This window comes from Mauremys mutica, chromosome 5, assembly GCF_020497125.1.
Source record: "Mauremys mutica isolate MM-2020 ecotype Southern chromosome 5, ASM2049712v1, whole genome shotgun sequence".
NCBI classification, from domain to species: Eukaryota; Metazoa; Chordata; order Testudines; family Geoemydidae; genus Mauremys; species Mauremys mutica.
In genome coordinates, this window is record NC_059076.1 from 130980522 (window position 1) to 130985566 (window position 5045).

General features: G+C 43.6%; 1 long non-coding RNA gene across 1 annotated transcript; it reads left to right on the forward strand.

Annotated features, from left to right (window-relative positions):
- LOC123371850 lies at positions 1–4364 on the forward strand. Its single transcript, XR_006579958.1, has 3 exons — positions 1–85; positions 714–933; positions 4141–4364. It is a non-coding gene; the product is annotated as an uncharacterized LOC123371850 (long non-coding RNA).
- Positions 4365–5045: the final 681 nt, after the last annotated feature.

The window sequence follows — 5045 nt, forward strand, 5'->3', positions numbered from 1 at the left end:
GGAAGCAGATGTATTTGAGTCCCATCAAGCATAAGAACCCAAGAGCCATATGTGCATTGGTAATTCTATGGGAATAATTTAGTAGGTAGGTGACTCTGGCTTTGCATTGACATTTTCAGTTATGTTCACAAGAAAATACAGAAGGATTTTACTACGCCTTATGTATGAATAGTGAGCACTGTTTTATCATAATTCGCTATTTCCTATCATTTGTTTGAGCTACCACGAAAGAGCAACACAATTTATTTCCAAGATCTATCACTCTGTTGTTATGAGTGTAATACTTGCCCCCAAACACCCCTCCAAATGTAAGTACTGTTTGTGTTTTTGCCTAGACATTAAAGCTTATGTGTGGCCAATTTTCAAAAAAGAGCTGCCTAAAGTTAGACTCCAAAATCCATATTTAGGTGCCTAAATTAATGGCTTGATTTTTCAAAAATGTTGAGCAGCCAGCAGCTCCTGTTCAACTCAATGGCTACTGCCAGTTGATTGGGACTTTTATAAAGCAGGCCACTTACTTACATGCCTAAGACTGAATTTAGAAACTTAACTATAGTCACCTTTTAAAAAAATTCTTAGCCTTGACCGTACATTTCTATGCATAAGGAAAAGTTGCTCTATTTTCAGAGCACTATACTTCATCCTGCAGCCATGTTAGGCAAACTCCCATTGATGTGATTTTGTGTTTTGTTTAAATTGCCTTGTATGCACAGAATAGCCATGTACAATTCATGGTTTCAAGAGGAAACCAGGCAGAGTTTGATCCTGAATACCAAAACAGAACCACTCAAAGCTGTGAGCCTGCACATCTCATTTCAGCCTGGATTACACTTTCCTTACTGGATAGAGGTGATGGACAATGGAAGCACTGACCCTTCCTTAACTACAAGGCTGTTAATGGAAGCTACTGAATAGTATGTGCAGTTCTGCTCGGTACGTGTTGTTTTTGTTTCTCAGACTGTAATGCTTTTTAGTCCACGGAAACAGGTAAATTTGCTGTTGATGTCTCTGGCTCATTTAAAAAACAAACAAAACCAGCCCTTGGTGATGTTTTGTTTTTCTGGTCAGCTGAGGCATGGTGTATCTGAGTCTTGTTGCTTGTCTTTTCAAGGCTGATCCTGCCAGATGATGCGTATCTCCTGAGAGAGATTGAGTCTGAGCAACATCCACGAAAGTCAAAGGGCCAGTCCTCTGCTAGTGTAAATCAGTGGAGTTCTGTTTAATTCAGTGAAGCTTTGCTGATTTATACCAGCTGGATCTGGCCCCAGCACATTGGAAGGTGCTTAGCAATTTCTGGGAAGTCTTCAGCACCTCCCAGTATTGGGCCCTAACACACCCTATCCTCTCCATAATTAGGCCAAATCACCAGCGCTGTAATACGTAGTGAACAGAAGAAGGAGCTTTTTGTATTAGTCTGTATCACTGTGAGGACTGGAAGTTCCTGCTTTGCTCACAATAATAATCTCCAGTATCATCAACGTCAACCCTGTTGACTGTGAGAATGAAATCATTCCCGGATCGACTGCCACTGAACCATTCTGGAACCCCAGAGGGACGAGTAGAAACAGCATAAATAAGAAGCTTAGGTGGTTGTCCTGATTTTTGCTGGTACCAAGCTACATAGGTGAGAGGGTCAGAACTGGCTTTGCAGTTTATAGTGATTTTGTCTCCTGGAGTCACTGTCAGGGATTCTGGTGACTGAGTCATCACAATCTGCCCACTGGAGCCTGGAGGAAGGAACAGAGTGAAAATATAAAGGCAATTGAGTGGCTGATAGTGTCTGTGTTATAAAATATCACAATATTCTTTACAGAAGTGTAAAGCATGAGAGAGAGCAATTTATAGACAATTTTTTTGTAGAAGCAGAAAATGATTTCCAGAGTTGGATACAGTGACTCATGCAGGCAGAAAGTTTTCATACAGTGCATCATTTGTCTCTAGTACCAAGGGAATTAAATATTATACTATTGTTGTTGTTCATATTTAAACCTCTCATTACATTTTCAGTTAATTTAAGGAGCTGAGATTTCCCCTCCTCCAATTTAGTACAAATTTCTCACCCAGTTTATATTATCCTTACCCTCAATACAGAGAAGTAGCAGGCAGAGAAAATACATCTGGGAGATCATCTTGCTAGGTCCTGAACTGTACTGATCAGTGCATTGTAAAAGGAGGCATCATTTATAACTGCAGCACAACGAGGAAATAACTTGGGTTGCTGTATGCAAAGTTGTTGATGTATGTAAATATAATTGTGCACTTACTGTTGCTATCCCTGTTAGTACAGCTGTGATCCCTTCTTCCTCTCATTGTTGGCTATGGTCATACAAATATCTTACCGCACAGTTATGAAAGGTTTCTTGTTTGAAGGGATGATGTCATGCTCCAGCTATACAGGCACATTGTACATTCAATAGACATTCTGTTAGGTTCTGCCCTGAGTGACATATCCCAAGACCAGTTCTCGTTTTCTGCTCTGCCCCGACTTGCCCTCTGCATGCAACTGCACATGGAGTCCTCATACAGCAGGTCTCTATGCTGCATGGTGGTGTGGGGAGGTCATGTACTCCCTACATATCCTCCTGAATCTACAACTGTGCCTTTGTGCAGTTGAACCAACCAAGTTCTGCTGCCAGAGGGCCCTCTGTAGTCATGGCACCCATGGCATGAATCGCCCCTTGGGCACAGCCTCCATGTGTACTCTCACATTCTTCAATAAGGAACCAGCAGGGGCCGCCAAGTGGAATTGTAAGTCTGTTGAATGCCATGACTGAACATTTGGCCAGCTGACTAATGCTGACTACCTGCTGGCCAACGCTTGGCTTCTGGTTCTATGTGAGTGCATATCACTAAATGGTCAAAAAGGGATTTCCAAGCCCTAAGAGAGCATTCCATTTAATGAATAGTTGGGTATGGTCTGTGTAAATGCATGGCCTCCTCCCAAGCAACCCCAGGGGGCCCAAGGGCAGCTGTCTTGATTCCTCCAATAAACTCAATACAGCCTTTGAAGTTTAATAATTGCCCTTTTGTAGGATTAATTTATTACCAAAAGTCCCACTTATCATAAACCAGAATCCCACTGGCACAGCCCAAAACATACATTCCAGAAGGAACTCAAATATGAAATTGCAGAACTACTAACTGTGGTATGTACCATATCACGTAAATCAGCCTATGTATCAGATGACTGGAGGATAGCTAGTGTGATGCCAGTTTTTTAAAAAGGCTCCAGAGGTGGTCCTGGCAATTACGGGACAGGAAGCCTAACTTCACCATCAGGCAAATTCGTTGAAACTATAGTAAAGAACACAACGATTGATGAAAATGAATCGTTGGGGAAGAGGCTACATGGTTTTTCTAAAGGGAAATCATGCCTGATCAGTGAAGCTCTCGATCTCAGCTCTGCTCTTCCTCTGAGCTCTCTTTACTCTCAGGACTCTAGACTCTCCCTTCTTTTTTACTCTCCCTCTAAGCTCTGTCTCTCTCTCGGGACTCTGGGTTCTGAACTCTCATTTATAACTCCCAGGCCCAGCCCCACCCTCCTCAGTCCCCAAATTAGGGTGCACCTGAACTGGACCAGTTTCATTTAGTGCGCCAGCTACCCTGCTACCGTCTCTCAGTTGTGTGACCTGCATGTAAAATCCTGGGGGATGTTCTTATTTAGGACCTTGGAATAACCAAAAGAAGAGACATCCCCATCAGTAGAGCTAGTTGAATTTTTCCAAGCCAGAGCGGGAGGGATACAGGCTGTTCCACCATGGGGTTTGAACATCTGAGATTTGCAACTCTCTAGACAAGCTTTACTAAGGATTCCATGGATTGGGTTTAATATTTAACATCCTCGGCACTGCCAACCCCAGGCACTCAGGAATCATGATCTGGGTCCTAAAAAATCACAAGATTTCATTTAAAATCATAAGACTTTTAAAAAGAGCAACTCCTGGATTCTTGTCATTTGCTTTCTTTGTCGCAGTCTTTCGAGTTCATATTTTCAAGTTTTCCTCCACAGCCATGAGGGATAAAAACTTATGCGTTTTAGAAAATGAAAGTTGAGATTTTTGCCTAATCACTGGAATGCAGGAGCTGGGGCTAAATTTGTTAGTCTCTAAGGTGCCACAAGTACTTCTGTTCTTTTTGCAGATACAGATTAACCCGGGGGAAAAGAATTTTCAGCACAGTACAGAAATTTAAAGCATTCCTTCCTTTCTGAAAACTGTGCAAACTGCAACCGCTGGGTCTCAGCCAACTAACTGGAGGAACAATGTGGATGGTTGATGAAGCCTGGATTTGCCTCTGCAGGAAGAAATGAGCTTGTCAGACATAACATGAAGCGCTGTCAGTGCTAAGCAGTGATTCTTCCATAGGGAGAGAATCTGTGTTTTGGCTGCACAATTGCATGGGCTCCCCAACTCTGCGTAAAGCCTGAGCAAACAGCATTTATTGAGTGAGGTATGGGTGTGTGTGTGTGTGTGTGTGAGAGAGAGGGGGGGGGAGGAATGGGTGAGCACACCCTCACAGCGCTGCCGCTGCTATTCAAACCCTTGGGCTTTCCAACCCAGGGCTCCCCACCTTAGCAAGAGGTTCTGGTAGAACTGGTTGGAAAAGAAAAAACAATTTAGTGAAAAACTGACAATTACAATGATAGGTGTGGGGGATGCTGCAGCACCCCCAGGTTTTGTGCGGGGTCCCAGCACCGCCAGCCCCACACCTGGGGCTTCGCTCCTGGCCCCATGCCCATGGCTCTCCTCCTGGCCCCAGCTGTGGTCCCAGCCTCAGCCTCCGTACCCCTGTCTGCATCCCACCACCCACTGGAGCCATGGCCTGGTCCTGGCCCCTGCTCTGAGGAGAGAGGGAGCATGAACGGGAGTATGGGGGGTGTAAGGTAAAAAGTTTGGGTACCCCGGCTTTCAGCATCCCCACTGTAAAAAGTGTTCCAGCGCCACTGATTACAATGCCATTTGTATTCTGACATGGGGGGATTTTTTGTTTCTTTTATAAATTATGGATGAAATTTTTTTTATGAAAAAATTCAAAATTTTATTTTT